Below are 19133 nucleotides of genomic sequence, written 5' to 3' on the forward strand. Positions count from 1 at the left end.
ACTCGGAAATAGATTTTCTATTATATTCATTGGTAGCATCAATTTTTTCGACATATTGTTCATAAAACACCCACTCCTACAAAATCAAACAACATGTTGTATTTTTACTATGGAAATATCTATATTTTTGTTAGATACGTGAAATATGAACAGTTTTCTGTAATTCTGGTACTGTCATTGGTATTTTATACAAGTTAGATATGGTAGAATGAAAAATGTGTAAGTCAGAATGTCATTTTTGTACATACTGCATTTCTGCAAATGACGACAGCGTTAAATTAAGTTGTAACGATTTCCTTATCATCGTCTTTTAAATGTCATCATAAACTACTGATCTAGTATTGTATTAACTCATCAATATTAAAGCACCTGTGACTTTTCTCATCGATTTTTTGTGACAAGTCTTCATTTATGACACCAGACCATACAAATCGTTCTTTATTATGAACATTCCTCATAAACGTATATTTCCATCAATCATTACAGTTTCACCATACAGTTCATCAAGCTGCCATATTCAAAAAGTGTGGTTTGAGCGAATCTAAAAACTACAAAACAGAGCTATTAGATATTTACTCACACTAAACAGGAGGGCTCACTGCCCGGAACTTTTTTAAAGGAACCAAAGTGATGACTCTTCATTTCTTATTCATTTTTGCATCCGTTTTCCCAATTCGTAAGCACTCTTCTCAAATTTTAGAAATATCTACCTCCTCCACGTTCAGAATTAGTCAAGAGCTCAATATTTTGCAATGCAAAAAGCATGCATAATCATTTGCCAATTGAAATCTAATCTATAACATCCTTTCCCGCTTTTTGCAATAATTTGAAGAGGAAATTACTGGAAGTGCCTTATACTCTATAAATGACTTTTATTCTAATAATAATAATAATATAAATTATTAACTATTTTAGGATTGCCATTAGTTTTATTATCTGTTTTAATTTTGACATAAATACTTAAAATATATATTGAATATAAAAACCACATTTTCAAAGGTAAATTCGTTATTCATTGCAGTTTTCTTGTGTAAACTTTATATTTTATTTGTGTCTTTATTTATTTATTTGTATGCTTCTTTCTTCTTCGTTTACAAATTCTAAACAATTTTTTAACAAAAAAGCATTTCTCTCTTTCTCTCTCTAATCTTTCCATGACATTATCATAGAAATTCTATTTATTTCTGAATTGGCTTCTGTTTTTGCGATATAACTGCTTTTTAATTAAAATGTCCGAATTTTAGTTTCACGGCAATTCATTAGGGTTTTTTCTACGGGTAATTTCATAAAAGAATTATGAAACTTCGGAGAATTACTAAAACGGAACAAATAGAAGCATAAATAGATGAAGAACAAACAGAAAAAAAAGACGATAATTTAACAGGAACTAGCTACATAAATATGGGAAAAGCCAAGAATAGAAATAAAAACGCGAGGTGATAGATGACAGATAGAATGATACGCAAGCAGTATTTAGATACAACAGTTCAACGCAAGTTTAGATATTCACTTCGAGACAAATAACAAAACAGAACTTTTTATTGAGTAGAAACAGAACAGATTGATAATTGAACCAATTGATAAACCTAGTTAAGAATATATCTAGGAAAACAGAGAATAGTTCGAGTTAACGGGAAGATGATAAATAGTTTTGTAACTGACACAGGAATTAGCCAAGGAGACGTTTTAAGCCCGTTATTGTTCCTATTTATCTTGGTAGAAACAGATAAAGAAGGGTGACCAGTTTATGTAAATGACTAATGTCTACAGATGATATACTAATATTTGCTAACATAAAGGAAGATGTGGAGAAATGAGAAATGGACAATACAGTCTGCAAATACGCATACAAGGTAGATTTAATGAAAATATTAAGCATAGCAGAAGAAATAACTGTGCGGATACAAGAACAGCAAAAGAAGAGCGTTATCAGTAGAGTATCTAGGTACAAGATGGATAATTTGACGAAGAGGTATTCATTAGTTTTTTTTTAACAACAAAAAATAACAAAATGTCCTTACTACAATAAATGCTGATCTGTGGTTGCGGATCCTGAATGTTAGTCAGCCAATATATTGAAGCAGAAATGTGCAATGTAAAATGAAGATACTGAGAAAAATAATGGGGCAAAGAGACTTGATAAAAGAGCAACGACACAATTAGACGTGAATTGAAGGTTGAGATGGTTTGGAGACATAGTAAGAGAGAAAACATTCTGGGAAAAAAAGAGGACTAAGCTGGAAGCGAAGAACAGAACCAAATGGTAAAGAAATATTACCTCTACAACAATGGTAGAATGTAGGTACGTAGGATGCAGATGAATATGAAACTATTGTTGCCAACAGTTTGAAAAGGCCATAAGAGTAGAATACAAAAATAACTAAATTACCAAAATATGTTTATTTATTTCTTACAATTGAAAAGTTGCCAACAAAATGTTACAATTTCTCCAACTGAACGTCGTCAAACGAAATCGATTTCTGAAAGAAAATGAAGAATAGAAAAAGTGAGAAACTGGCATTTCTCTATAATTCAAGACGAGTAATATTGTTTTCATGTAATAACCTTATTTAAGGGAATTGTAAATCGGGTCACGTTCGTAACCTCATCGTGAAGCCCAAACTTTCAAACTTGCTTGGAAACCAATAGAGATGGACATCGATGAAATAAATTCCTACTATAAAATATTCTTAAACAAGAAATACTTATATAATTTGAAATTACAATTGATCTGAATTTAAAAAAAAAAGTTCGATCACCTTTTTGCAAAATATATTCAATAATCTTTAAAGTATTATAACTAGAGGGAATAACTTAAATTTTTGATATTGTAACGCCTTCACATCTAAAATGAAATCATAACATTTCTAATAAATTTCATTAATATGTACTAAGAAAAAAATAAGGTATTTCGCGACCCCGTGGCTGATACTTATGTATATCTAGGCAATGACAAACAAAGGTGGTCGATGTTTGCTTGTCAATTGTGTCTTAGTCTGTGGAGGGTGGTGTAAATTGTACAGTCAACCCCCGTAATATTCCACACATGTAAGATGGGGTTCAAATCTGGTTACCGGCATGGCGAGGGCAAGACTTTTAGACGGCTTCTTAGAGAAACTTCTTACCAACACTCCAACAGTCTTGTGCACAACAGCTAACTCAATATCACAATCTCCACGTCGGCGTTTTAGATTTCTACAACCGTCATGCGCCCCTAAACAAAATTGCTTTTGGTCGCTGAATGTTATATTGAGCAGTAAATAACATTTGTAGAAAAGAATTGTTTTTATAAATATATCCAAAGATGAAACGCTAATATTATTATTATAGCTAATGGTAATGATGTTGTCAAAAAATCAAGGTCAAGAAATATGGAAAAACAAAATATTGAAATTTGCATGGGGATATCAACTTAGCCATTGTCTTATATACCCATAATGAAGGTTCTCACTTCTCATATTTATGATATTAAAAACTACAGATACTTGGAAGGGATTTTAACTTAGGGTACAGTACAAAATATAACCTTGGTCTAACAGAAAGAAACGAATTGTTGCAAAATCGTATTGGAATGAATATTGTACATAAAGCCTGGATCTACGGCCATACTCCTAAACAGTTAATACAAACGGCAGACAGTTTTATCGGCCAGAAAAGTGATGGCGACTGTTGTTTGGGATAGACAAGTATCGAATATCTTTGAAAAGGTAAAACAATAACAAGAGAGTATTATCATTGCTAGATAAGGTGAAGGAAGGAACGTAATTGAAGAAAAGACAGTGGTTTTTAATCAGGTCAACGCACATTTGCATACTTCGGTGATAGGTATGGCTCAAATTCACTGCACTTCGAATTGGTTGACACCAAATCAGGCCGCTACCGACTCCATTAATCTTGAAGTTCCACTTGCAGGAGAGATATTTTTATCAGACAAGAACGTTATCCAATGTGTAGACGCGCATTTTGCAAAGGGAGAAACTATTATATGGAAGGATTAAGAGGTTAGATCATCGCTATACGAAGTGTACTGATTTAAAAGGAGAAAAATAAAAATTATTATATCTTGTTTCTTTGTTAGGTCGGCAGTTTTCAGACAATCCTCGTATAATATTACTATCTTCTTCATATAAGTCGGAATATATATTACAGAAATCTATACAATGATCTGATAATCAAATTATTTTTGCAATTTTAGAACGCAAATTTCAAAAACCCCTTTTTCTTCTCGAAGTATTATATCCTATTCTAATTTTACAACTGCCGAAGAAAACAGCTGCCCAGAATGTTATCATTTTCCAGTTTTCCGTATATCTCAGGTACATAACGTAATATTTTTTTCGATTTTTCCGACTTTCACTACTTTCTTTTAGTAATATGTGTAACGATATATCTAAGTTTTAATATCTAGATTCAAAAGGAACAGATATATTGTTTTCATGCTCATGATGCTACATATTATTAAAATAATTATTGTCATAAAATCAGAGGTTTTTTGTTTTAATAAGAATAAACTTTCACAATAATTATATGATTTTACAGTTGTTTCTAGGTGTGTTTCATATTTACCGAACCCAATCGTGCAATTCTGTTTATTGTTAATCAAAACATGAATAGGTTTTATTTGACTGAATTTATATATAACTGCAAACTTACGCAAATCATGAAAAAGTGTACTTGACTGTGATATCTTCTAAAACATGTCCTGCTGTTTCTTGATTAGGTTGGGATTAGTACTATTTTTAAAAGGCAACTCTAGTAATTAACATTTTTTTAAAAAGTAATATTAGTCAATATCAAAAAAATTTCGCGTAAAAACATAAAACGCATAAATACAACCGAGAAGTAAATTGGTCAGATTCCTTAAGCATACTTAAAATGAGTTTAGGAATGAATAGTTGCGATTTCAAATGTCTTCTTCAAGATCTTCGTATACATGCATATTTACTTAAGTAGAAATGAACTTTCAAATTGTCTGTTTGGCTCGAAGATCCTCTAGTAGAGTAATATTTGAAAATATCTTGTGTTTTTTTATAAACAAAGAATGTTTCGGAAACTACAGTGTCAGTTCAAGTATTATGATCGGTTGATGTTTTTGAGAATTGTTTTGAGCTAATAATAATAATAATAAATTATTTATTATTTACCATTAATAATAAAATATTGATACATTACATAGCAAGGTTAATAATAGGTTTGTGTTAGGTCAATAGACCAATAAATATTAAATCTCATTCCATTGAATGGATAATGCAAATTATCACTCAAGATTCAAAGAGCCATTGCCAAATTGGCGTTGGTAAAAGCTTTCTGATAGGCTTCATTCAAAAACTATACAAGAGTTATCTGAAAAGTTTCCTTTCTCTATCTGAAAATATCAGCGATTATCAAGATGGGGAATATGTTTGCCCATGCGCTGAGAGATTCTCACAAGTTGTTGCGGAAATTTTTCTGAAAATTGAGGATCCATCCGTCATTAAGAACGTTTGAGTTGAACAGTGTGTACGAAGACTCCAGTAGCGATATAATCGAAAAAGTTCATCAAAAGGTAGTGGACTACCACCACTATACTCTTGAAATGAAAAAAACCCGTCAATACAGTGGATAGTCAAGTGTTGAGCCGAAAAAGGCAAAATCGGTTTTATCGTTCGAAAGAGTTATGGTGACCGTTTTTGGTCATGGAATTGTGTTCTGCACCTTCTCACACTTCGTTGATCGCTATGGAATGAATGAAATGGAATTCACGAATTGCACAAATTGGTTGACCATCCACCGTATTCACAAAATCTCTAAAACTAGCACCCAGAGATTTTTTCTTTTTCCTAACCTTAAAATTTTACTTGCATGAGAAAAAATTTTATAAGACGAGAACGTAATCGTAGGTATGCGTCTATGTTGAGGAGAAAGACGGCAATTATTATTTGGAAGGGTTAAGAGCATCGCTGGACCATATGTATATATTTTAAAGGAAACTTTGTTTTATTTTTTTGTTAGGTGGGAAACTTTGTACCATTTCATGCACTAAAATCCTTAACTTTATGATGCAAAAGACAAATTTAAAGTATTTGCTGTGGACCAAATGGCAACTTAACATTGTAATCGCTGCTTCGATTACTGAACTAAACGACTAAAACTATGTGCTACGTAAAGCGTCAACCGGAAGAAATGAATTGCGCAGTTTCACAAAGAAAAATCGTCAATGTGGAATGACAAAATTTGTAATGAACTAATTATTAACATCAATAATAAGTGTTCTGAGTCTGATGTAGATTAACCCTTTTAGTATTGAGGTAATAGTACGTAAGCGGATATTTTTAATGTTAATTGTTTTGTTTACTAATTGTAAATACTACTTGGTTTGTAACTTTTTTAAGCCTCACTTGGTTTCCAACAGTCTCTCTTCTATTACGTATTGTATGAAATAAGTCAATATACAAACAATCAAATACTTACAAATAATACAATTCAGATTTATTCACAAAATTGATTTTATCTTCAGCTCACGTTACTGGCTACTATAATAACTTCATTTTTAATCCCTTTCCAATAGAAAAGACCCTAATCTTGTGCTGATACATGGTGAAGCTACCTGCCCGAAACAGAAATTAAAAAATATGTTCATATTACTTGGATGGCTCACCCTGGATTGGTTTTACTAGGATCACTATTGATGATAAATGTTAGGAAATGGGGTTCGATTTTTTATCATAAAAAATTGAAAACTCTTATTTTCAATATATTTTTTTTGTTCATTTTTAAGCGCATTAGAAATAAGTTTACCAAACACAATTTCAACACTTTTTTGGTTACAAAAAAATTATATTATCAATCTTATTATTAACAAGAAACACATTTTTATACTAAATGAATCATTGTGCAATTCTAGCAACGTTACAAAGAGAAGCATGAAGAAAAGTATAACCTAATCTAAAAAAAAATTTCTTCATCTATAGAAATTGTTTGAATTATGATATTCAATTGTTTATTTAATTGTTCGTTTTTATCGGTACTTTTCGAAAAAAAAAATACTAAAATCTTCAATTATTTACAGTTTTCGGATTGGTCAAGAAATTATGGAAATTTCGGTTATAAAACTTGGGTCTCATTTTTATCTTATATCTAATATTAATTTTTCTATTTTTGATGACCACTTTCTAATGTTAATCTAATTTATTACTCTCACGCAATAAACGATAAAACAGCAGTTAATTAAACTGTAGAACTTTCCATGTAGCTCTGACATTTAAGTTGATTATTAATTTATCCACAAATAATTCATTCAATTTCTAAATTCATTTTTCTAGTTTTCTATCAAAGACTAATATTTCCATCAATATCTCTTAAAAAAAAATCGAAATTCCACAAAATGTCCTTCAGTAAAACTTCCGTCCACCTCTAACAGCTCTATCTGCCGCCTACTGTTCCCCTATCCCTCCGAATTATAACTCGACACAAATCTTATCACATCCCTGGTTATCTTCTCTCCTTGGTTCGTCTATTATACCTCCGTCAATTGCTTTCCTTACCCCGTCGACTTCGTAGACGATTTGTCTCCCCATCCCCCCAACCACCCCCTATATCTGCCGCCTAAGACGAGAAAGGAAACGTTCTTTCTTTATTTCTTCATGTATGAGAAGTCGCCAGAGACCTACTTCGCTTCAATTCAGTTTGTAAATGGTGCGGCAGCCATTTTAGTTGTTATTTCATGATAAAGAAAATCGTTTTGTATTGTTCATTCCATATTAATTCTTAAATCTCCCGTGAATATATTTTTATAGCGAGTACAATTCAAATAATCAAATATAATCGGTGATGACTCAAACTATTATCAAAAATATTTTCATTATATTTTAATGAATTTGATTTTCCCTTAGTTGAGAAATAGGTGCCTTAGAGATTATGGAAACCGTAAAATTTATTATAAAGGGGGTATTTACTCAAAAAACGTTTGAAGTGAAGGTCTACTTTCAACCAACTTATTCAAATAGGTTGAAATATTTGAAAAAAAGTTTTATTTAATATTTCTTGGAAATCAAAACTTTTTGAACTTTTTGAACAACATTGTCTCTTTAATATGTTTTGTTATTTAAACGTGAATTATGACATTTTCAAGCAAAAATCTGACGAACACAACACGACACAATCCTAAATTAATTAATTTGCCACACTTTCACTAAGAGGTTCGCAGAAAATGACGTTGGCGACAGTTAAGTGGCTGTTTAGCTATATGACCCAAATAGTGACGCCCTTTGACGTCGTCTTCAGTTCGGGTCTCAAGCCCGAACGAGAGTTTGTTATACCACCCCTATGAGATGTGATAACGTCGAAACAAATTTCTTCTTGCAATTGCGAACCATTGGTGATGTTGATATCGACAAAAATACGAACATATAAAATAGGAAAGAAAGTGAGGATAGCAGTTTTTTGTCTGGATTTTGTTGTCTACTGTTGTCGCGTTGATAAGTAAGAGAAGCCGTTTGCTGGCAACCTGAGGGAAGCAATTATGAAATTATATCCGTATATATAATTATATATTTGATTATATACAGAAGGTTAGTGAATTTTATTTCTAAGTACCAATTAAAAAATATACATGTATGCAGATATATTCATAAAAAAATTAAGCACATTACAATAATTAATCCTGTTAAGTTTGAATGAAAAATGAAAATTTTTTTCATGCTTAGCATTATATGATTAAGTTAATTTCAAAAATTTTATGTACCTCTTCATATTTAAATAAATATTTTTAAATCAATCAATACTCTTTCCAATAAATAAAATTAATTAAAATTACTAAATTCCTTCTCCAACAATTTATATTTATAACTAATGTAATAGCCCGAACTCAATGAGAAACAAAATCTCGTGCCACTGCATATATTATGAACTAGCCGCAGTAATAATTAAATTTTAGATCTCTATCAATTACAAATTTGTTTAAAACCATATAATATTAACGTATCGACTATTTTCAGTTTATCATAGACTGATATCTCTCAGTATATTCATGCCTCTCCGATTCTCTCCATCATATCTTCTCTAGTAGTCGTAGAAGTTTTATAAGCCCAATTTTTATAAAGTCTCATAATAATAAATCAACGTTTGTTAACTCTCGACCAAGGTGGCCAATCAGTTGGCCCCGTCTTTAGAGCCATCCGTTTTAGAATACTGTACAGAGATGATCTCGTTCTTCTAATAAAACTGGTAGATGATTCTGAAGAAAATTTAAATAAACCGTACCGTACTATTTCCTGGTCACATGATCACGACTCCAACAATTTAATGAGTACATCCATTGGCTGTCTCTTCCAGAATTTGAAAGAAAACTTGCTGAGGTTTTTTAGAAATTTTAGCAATAGTATTTTTTTTCAACCATTTGTTGATACACTTTCCTGCTCTATAGCACTCCTAAGGAGGAAAAGTACGACTTTGCTCCTTATAACGAGGCCAGGAAATGTATACTTTAGATAGAGGTAAACGGAAAACACGTTGCATACTCAGTAACCAAAACATTTCCTATAATTTCTTAAGTAAACGAGAAGTAGTCGTATATACGAGAATGTATTGATATCTAGTTAGCCTAGACCAGTTCCATGCATAAACAAAATATTGCGTTGCCATAGCAACGAACAATAAATTATTGAAGAAGTGTCAGTGTAAAGTTTGACGTCAAAAAAGTAAACCAGACTTACGCAATAAATTAAAATAAAAAAGATGTCCACCTAAATTGTGAAAATCGAAAAATTGGAGTATCGAGCCATCATCAAGTACCTGTATTTAATAGAGTTAAGGGGTAAGCAGATTTACGAAGATATGCTTAATAACCTTGGTGATCAATGTCCTTCGTATGCGACCGTGAAAAATTGGACTGCAAGTTTCGAAAGAGATAAATTTTCCATTGATGATCATGACCGATCGGGAAAGCCAGTTTCTGTGTCAGTCCCAGAAAATATCGATGCAGTTCATGACATGACATGACATTTTATCGGACCATCGATATTATTATCCGAAGCACTGAATATTTCATACAAACGCGTTCATCTTATAGTTCACATCAATTTAGACATGAGAAAAATTGCTGCAAAATGGATCCCTAAATGTTTGATGTTGACCAAAAGCGTGCAAGGGTAAAAGCATCGCATTCGATCTGTGCTCGAGTTGAAAACGATGTAGACTTCTTAAGCGGAATTGTTACGATGGATGAGAGTTGGGTACATTTCTACGATCCAGAAACAAAGCAACAACTGATGGAATGGCGACACTCTGGTTCTCCAAGACCTAAGAAATTTCGTGTCCAAAAATCTGCTGGAAAAGTTCTTGCCTCAGTTTTTTGGAATTGCCATGGAGTAATCATGATTGATTTTTTGGATAAGGGTAGAACAATAACTGGAGATTACTATTCGACTTTACTGACCACCCTACGGGAAAAAATTGAAGAGAAAAGACGTGGAAAGCTATCCAAAGGTGTTTTGTTATTGCAGAACAACGCCCCTGCAGTCAAATCTCATGTTGTCATGCAAAAATTCGTGATTTGGGGTTTGAATTACTAGAACACACCCCTTATTCACCAGATTTGGCTCCGTCCGACTATCATCTCTTTCCTCAGCTGAAAAAAAGTTGAAAAGGTCGTAAATTTTCTTCCAACGAAGAGGTAATAAAAGCTGTGGAGGTCTGGTTTGCAGAGCAAGAAGAAACATTTTTTTTGAAAAGTCTAGAGAGGTTGCAGGTTCGCTGTAATAAATGTATCCAATTAAGAGGAGAATATGTTGAGTAATAAAATATTTTGACATTGAAATTTTGTTTGGTTCTATAGTAGCCTAAAAAATTTTTCGTACATATGTCATGGATGTTCAATATTGTTTTAAGATTTTTCATTACATCTGTTTTTCACAATTATACTGTCGAAAACTCCAATCTTTGGAATGACAATGACACGTTTTGCCGTCCAACCCGTTTTGCTCATTCTTAATAAGCCTCTCGTTAAAGCTAAAATACTCTTGTAGAATAATTAGTTCTTCTAGGTACAATTATTCGATTTTTTTTTGCTTTGAGCCATATGGTCATTGATTAATTAGATGGATTTTACGAATCTATAAATAATGACCCCATACAGGTTTTAAAACTATTTTTGATTGAAACTGAATAAGAAAATGTAATTCTAATTATCGAATAGAATTATTCTCCCAGGCATTTTATTCCTTCTACGTTCTTATAAAACAAGATGAATATGAATTTGAAATGATGTAGTTATTTTTATTTTAAAATCTACTAAAACAATTTTAACGAGAAAAAAGTTTTGATATATCAAAGAAAGACATTTTATTGAACATAATTATTATAGTTATCGTTTTCTGTTCAATAAAATAAATGCATAATTAAAATCAATAGAATTTGTTTTTAGGATGTATGTTCCTGATCATTCTACTGCCTTTTACACGTTTTACTGTCAGAGAGTTACTACCAGAAGCAGAAATTTAGATAATTTACAAGATCTGGTCAATAAGTCCGGGACATTTTGAATTTTTCGCCTCTAAAATAAAATGGCCACAATGCTAAGCTCAATAACTATTATGATATAAAATGGTTTACTGGATTTAGTAAAAGCACGAAAGACGCCGAACGTTCTGGACGCTCAGTCGAAGTCTCTACACTTCATAAAATTCAGAATAGGATGTAGGCCTCCGTGGATTAAAATAGCGAGTGATTGCTGAAGATATAGTCATTTCACATGACTGGGTGGTTTCTATTTTGAGTATGAGAAAGATTTCTGCTCGAAAGGTCATCTATTACAAAACGCCAGAAACTAAACAGCAATCAAAACAGTGTGTTCCTCGTATTTAATCGATGTTAAAGACAACCATAGTGGGTTTGTCAACTAATAGTGTCACGAATCTATAATCAGCAAAAGTCAGACAATCACTGTCGAATATTAGACTTATTGAATCTATTTAACGAGGGTTTGGAAAATAAGTAGATCGCAATCGAACAAGAAAGAAGTTGTTTTGCATCCGGTCAATGTTAAGATACAATTTATACTGTAAACTGTATCTTAGTATTGCTCCCTTATTCACCCTATTCTCTGGATTTACCACGAGTGAGTATTTTTAATTTCCAAATCTACAAATCCTGACTACAATGATGAAACCATCTTATAAACAAATATACGTTATATGTGACACATGTAAAAATCACGTGATATTTCTGGTTGGATTGAGATTAAGTTTTTATACAATATCGTGAAATTTTGTGACGCTAAAGGGTTTACATTGAAAAAATCTATATATACATTGATATATAAGATACAATCGATTTTCAACATTCATTGCAACTCACTAGAAAAAAATAAGGAAAATATTTATGAATATTGCCTGAATTAACAGGGATGGACGGAAAAAGATAAACAAAAGAGCATCATTTTCAGGAAGATGCTGCGCCACCTCAAACGCATAACAAGTAGATGTACTCGACCGCTAAATTAGTCATAAAGGGTCCAATGACAGAGCTGGTCTTTGATCTGACGCTATGTGATTTCTACTTTTGCTTGCAACAATTACTCGAGAAACAATACGTAGTGTGACGAATGGTGTTCACATGGAACATTCGTGGGCTTTTTTGAAAAACTAGTACTCTGTTGCTTTTCCGTTTGATGTATAATTGACTTTATGGTTATTGTATGAATGTATGAAATAGTATAAAACGTGTAAACCTAGTTGATAATTTTGAAATAGCCGGTACGCAACATTTGTGAGGATGAGTATTTCATCTATGAAACAAACTGTGAACCAGGTTTTTGAACCTAACACGTATGAGTGGAGATGGCGTTTTAGATGACCGTGTTCGGTTAAAAGGCCAGTCAAATTTTACGCCTGTTTAGGTCGAGCTAGTGTTCAGTACGGAACGCAGATGGCCCATCTATGTGTATCTTAATTTGTCTCATACTAGGTATTTCTCTTTATCTTTACTGTGTCTGTTTTGCGAGCAACCTATTAATATTTGTAATAGACACACTTTTGACAAAACCAAAAATGGGTTCTGGGCCTATAGTTGGATTTGCTAATTCCACTCTAGCAAACGAGCCAGCTTCATCGTTGTCCTTGTTGGCTGCGCATCTGAAGGAGTTCGATCCTCCAGCCATCAATCACCAGATATTATGGGACTTTTTTATACTTCTGCATAAGTCTACAACACACCGTTTCAGCCGATTTGGCTTATATAGCAGCTCTTCTATCTGAGCAGATTGAGTATCATACACATGCACATTCCATCCGAGCGCATACTTTGCGTTGGAACACGGAAGACTACATTCCCAAGCTAGGAAAATTCACTTATTTTGGAGTATCCTCCGCAGAAGCTTACTTCGGCCAAATCATTCATCCAGGGGCCGTCTGTGTAGCAAGTTGCTCCATTATGTTAGTAATGTGTGCCACTACCTCATTTTTTATTAATGGTAGTTATTTACTCACCGCCCATCAAAATGATTGGACGTTTATATTACAGCCTGTGGCCAGATTTTCACATGGTCAGTTGTTAGAGGCTGCGATATTCAGTGTGCCCAATGGCACTCTAGTTTTCAATTTTTTCCCTACAGGGCTACTATGAGAAGTGGTTTGACGAATGAGTTGTGAATCAGGGGATCTTCTGAGAAAGATCTCATGTACAACAGAAGGCACTTCATGTTTTGGTGTTCACGTATTTGTGTGATAATATGTAAGAAACTTGTTCATGTGTTATAGTTAGACATGTCTTCGATTTTGCATTATATTTGTTATTCTAGTTCTAAGATATTCAATTTAATTTTTTATTAAAATAAAATGAGACTTTTATATAAGTATATACGTATATAACATCTCATCTGATAGAAGGAGGGATTATAAACGACTCATTAAATACCCATTCTAAACTGGCGGCTTACAATCACGATTCGAATATTTCTTATTCATCTTTTTTGGAGTGTCGGAATTCTTTGAGCTTTTGTTACAGCGAACCGAAATCTGTGTCCGATTGCTTGGCAGGTAAAAGCACTTACCTTACCACATAAAAACGTCCCGGCCGGCTGTATTTATATCGACATAGAATAATTAATAAATATTTCAAGAATTTATTAAAGCGCAGGGTTTCATTATTTAAGATTTGATTTGGTTCTTTTTTAATGATTGTAAAATACAAAATATATTTCATTTATTGAACCTAATAACTTGAAAAATAAATAGTTATAATTAACGGAAAATTGAAACTTTAAATTTAAGAAAATATAAATTCGATACCGATTGATAGTGATAATAATCGGTTTTTCCAAGTTCTTAGAGATAATTGGAAATTAAAGACCTCGAGAAGTTGGCACCGCCCTTTGAAGTTACAACAATTTTGAGGGTTGTTCCAGGAATTTTTACTTTATTTACAAAGGCATAGGCCTAGGATGATAATAAAACTTTTAGGTAAAGGTGAAGATTGAAAAAAAATTTTAGCACTTCACTTTAAAGGTATCGCGATTTTGGATTTGTGTTCTAGGCTTGTCCAAAATATGGCATTAAAACATTTTTCACCAATTACGCTAAAAATATTTCACCTTATATTCGAAAAATCATTGTTCTCAACTTCGAGCTTTACCGTATTTTTGAGACATCGCAGTTTTAGTGGTTGTTCTACATTTATTCAAAATATCTCATTGCAAAAAAAAATGTTTTCACAGCAATTAGAAATAGAAACTTGGCGGTAAAAAATTGAAATTGCAAATGAGAAATTCGTAGTGCATTCTATGATACTAGCACAATAGTACAACCTTTGATGGCCTCTAAAAATTGATAATTTCAGTATCATTCTGGGCCGATGCCCTTATGTAACAAAGTAGAACAAACCTAGAACAACTTACCCTCAAAATCGGATTATCATGAAAATACGGTTCCAATTGAAAAGTCCGTTTTTTCATGTTTCTCGAAAAGTTCTAGGAAAAAGTTGAGACCAATTAGAACAATTCATAAAACGACGATATGTTGAAATTGAGGTGAGATATTGCTGAAATAATATAAATAATTTCTAGAAAATCTTTTTTTTTCCGAAAGCAATATTCAACATTTCAGAACAAGTTCAGAACGATTGTAATCGCGATAGCTGCAAAGTGTGATACTAGCTCAATAACTATTTTGTGGAATTTGTGAAAACTAGATTTGTTTGGAATCTATATTTTAGAACAATACAAAACAAACCTAAAACCGGCGCCAGAATCGCGATACCTTGAAAGCACAGTGTTCGCTTTTTTAAATTTTCTTTCGGAGAGTTATTCCGTATTAGAACAAAGTTGAACAATCTCAAACAACCCTCAAAATTTTTGTAACTACAAAGTACGTTGCTAAAACTACCTAAAAATGGATCTACGGCTTTCTTCTAATCACACCCATGCACACTGAATATGATAATAAAAATACTTTATGTTTGAATTAATGAGACATTAAATTAAGGTTAGTTTACGTCTTTTCACTTCGCTTGAAATACACCAAATAAAAATTTTTTTGATAACTGGTTTCATCTATAGCTATGAATCGACGGAAATAAAGCCGCCTCATTTTGCTAGAACTGCGTCAATGATCTTTTGATTCCAAGTGAGAAGACGTGGCACCTAATGTGAATATCATTATTCAGCTGATACGGCCACTTTTGAATTCAGCTAACTCAAATTTTATGGTCGTAAATGATGGTGCAAGGTCTCCGTACACAGTGTTGAAGTGAGTAGGCGAATTACCTTTCAAAAATATTTAATATCCGCTCGATACTCAATTTTACCATACTAAAAAAATCTTCACAATGACTCACTTAACGATAATCAAACAGAAACTAAGGTCGCTTGACTTGATGCAATACAACGTGCAATGCAATGCAAGACGCAATATTTCTTGATCAAAAGCATGCGCAGATGAAGTTCATCTGATTGTTTCGGGCAAGATCTTGACATTACCGGTTTTGTGTTATTTTGATTGCATGCAAGTTGCAATCTAGTTACTTTTGGCTTCGTTATTTTCATTGCTAAACTAGGTACAAAATATTAGATAAAATTTGAGGTTAGGAATTTGTTTACTTTTACTGTTTACAGAGACTTGTACGTTGTATTGCATTATGTCAAGCGGCTTTAAGCGTATAAATTGGCTGAGACTTTAACGACGCAATGGATGAGCATAATGATAAGCGCGGATATCTTCATTTTGAGTCGGAAACTTTTTCGACCACCCATATATATTGTGAACTTTTGATATGCCGTTGTGTTTATTTTAATCCCAAACTATATGTTGTTAAGTGAAAAGCTCATCTTTAATTTTCGTTTTGTTATATTCGCCTCCCTTTTAGATAATTCACTTGGCTTTCTTTTGAAAATAAATCTCATGAAAAAAAGAGAGACTGATAGCAATAGCGAACCCTCTTTACTTAACACCCCTCACTAATAAATTTTTCGAATTTTCTACCAAAACAATTTTTGTAGAAGAATTGCCGTCTAATGAGATTTGCCGGCATAAACCTTTTGTGTGTTTCATAGCTCTGATGATATAACAATAACAGATGGATTCTGAAAACGTGTAGAAACGGCCTTTGTTCGCCGAATTCTGGGTGCCTTCAATTACACGGATGTGCTTTCTGCGAATCAGTAACAGAGACGGCTTTAAAAATACATAACGCTATTTTCTATACCAATTTTCCAAATTATCTGAATCGGATGTCGAACTTTTATTTCAGAAACTATAAAAAGCGGACAAGTAAATATATAGCAAAAGATCACTTGTAAGAAAAACGGTAAAATAAAGAGAAATAGAATGCCAATAATAGAAAGATTGGAAAGAAATTGACTTCAATAACAATTTGCTAATAATATCCACGCTAAATGAAGTTTTTGAGAAGTATTTGTCAAATATAGCGCGTTCAGTGGAATTTCATAAAAATCTTGTCTCGGTCTGAAATATAGTAAAAATATTCTCGTGGAAGGATCTTTGTTTTATATAATTCCATTATCAATTGCAAAAGTTGTTTTTATAAGGAAACAAAAACAAAACAGAAACCAAGTGACTCATACTTTCAACATAGACATTTGCAGATCCGAGAGGAAAATAAATCGACAAGTTGGATGTGCGGCAGTAAGAATTATGGAATAAGTTGAAAACGAAAAAAATGTTGCATAGTATGTCTTCCTATTATTAATGTTACCAAAAAGTATAAAGGCCAAAACAAATTTGTGAGTTGTCTAACTTATCATCTCTGACATGATTCGAAAAATATTGTGTTTTCTGTATATACCTATTATTAATTAAAATAGTTTTCTAGTCTCAGCCTTCGAAGTATTAATATCGATTTTATACATACTAGCTTCAGAAACTTTTTTTTTACTACATAATGTAACTACCTCACTAACATTCATATTTTGTTTATGGCTGCAACACATTTCTGATCATGGTTTTTTCTTCGGATGTTAAATTGTAACGTTTCCTTTTGATATCTGGTTCACTATTACTATTCTCACTCATATTTATTATTTATCACCAAATTACTGCAATTCAAACTTCTAATTATATCGAAGATCGGTGAAGAAATAGAAACAATGTTTATTACAAACCTAAAAACTTACGAGTGTCGACGATAAAGTACTGCAGGAAACTAAACGTAATAAATTTAGTTTAAAACAACGAATGAAAAATACTGGTATTATTGTGAGAAAAGCGTCGGGCACTCAATGTACGCCCGAAGCTTTTTTCACAATAATACTAGTATTTTTCATTCGTTATTGTTTTAAGCTTATTTTGAAATTTATTTCTAACTTTTTAATTTGATGTGCTTTAAAAGCCTATAATTCTATTTATTTATTTTCCACTTTTTTAGTTTCATAAGTTATGAATGTATTTTTTTTAAATTATATTTATTTAATACAGATACCCCCACGTAAAATGGCGTCGCTGCTTATATACTTACATCTCGTCGAAACTTGTATCGAGCCATGACGGTGTAGTTGGTAAGGATGTCGAAGTGTAAAGTTTCCAATAAGCCACTTGCTCTAAGATTAAAGGAGAGTTACAAACCAACAAACCCACATACAGGTGAAGCTAATAAAAGAGTATTAAAAACGCCGATCTCTGCTTTATAAAACCCTACAACACGTGTATAAAACTGACAGAAATTACCTGTTGAATGAAGTTATTCTCAATAAAGTAGCTTCAATTTTCGACGTCATTGTTGATCTTGTTTATTATCTAATATTGATGAAAGATATAAACTACAGTCATATTATTATTATCAAGTTGAATGCTGAAAAAGGTTTAGTTTACAAGAAACCCTTTATCGCTTAGAAGAAATTTGCACTGTTTAAAAATCAACCAGTCAAATTATCGAAGTTGAATTAACGTTTTGAAAATAATAAGAAGAAGGTTCTAACCTTCTTGCATAAACTAACACGGAATCTTTCTCTTTTTCATTCGGCATTCAAAAATACAACAACTATTCAAACAATTTTTTGGTACAGAGTAAATGTACAATGGAAGAGTTACTTCATTTGAATGTAATTGATATGTTTGGTATTCAAATCATCAAAACGGTGAATCATAAACTTAAAGGCATTTTATAAGTCCTTTATTTTATCAGGGCTTGATATCCATAGATATTTTTGAAGTGACAAAAGCCAAATGATATATATGTATAATAATAAATTCTGTTGATTGTTCTTGGAACTTAGTTTTTTGATCTTGGGAAAATGAAAAGGCACAAAGTAATAATGAAATTACATATATATCTAAAATATTATCACACATATGAATTTAACTATTTGCACAACAGAGCCACTTAATCAAATATATTAAGTTCTCTAGAAAAGGAGAATTTAGAACAATCGGATGCAATCATAGTGATTGCAGAATTAACACAAATTAGTGAAATTTACTGAAAATTCTTTATACAAAAATTTGAAGAAATTAACATAGCTACGGAAGAGTTTATAAAGAAAATTTATATAAAGAGACAAGGATTACTACAATGGACCCATCCCTCCAAATTAGAGTAAGTTGAGAATAGAAAACTCCACGTTTTCATAAATCCATTATTTTTCTTTAAAAAATATGTTTCAACAGACATGATGTAGTAAATTCCTTGGGTACACTATGATTGAGCTT

At 32.2% G+C, this 19133-nt stretch overlaps 1 protein-coding gene across 3 annotated transcripts in view; it reads right to left on the bottom strand.

Moving 5' to 3' along the window:
- Nucleotides 1–19133, bottom strand: part of LOC130900196 (protein groucho) — a 396521-nt gene that overhangs the window by 121469 nt on the left and 255919 nt on the right. The window lies entirely within an intron of this gene.

The sequence above is a fragment of the Diorhabda carinulata genome, chromosome 12, assembly GCF_026250575.1.
Source record: "Diorhabda carinulata isolate Delta chromosome 12, icDioCari1.1, whole genome shotgun sequence".
NCBI classification, from domain to species: Eukaryota; Metazoa; Arthropoda; class Insecta; order Coleoptera; family Chrysomelidae; genus Diorhabda; species Diorhabda carinulata.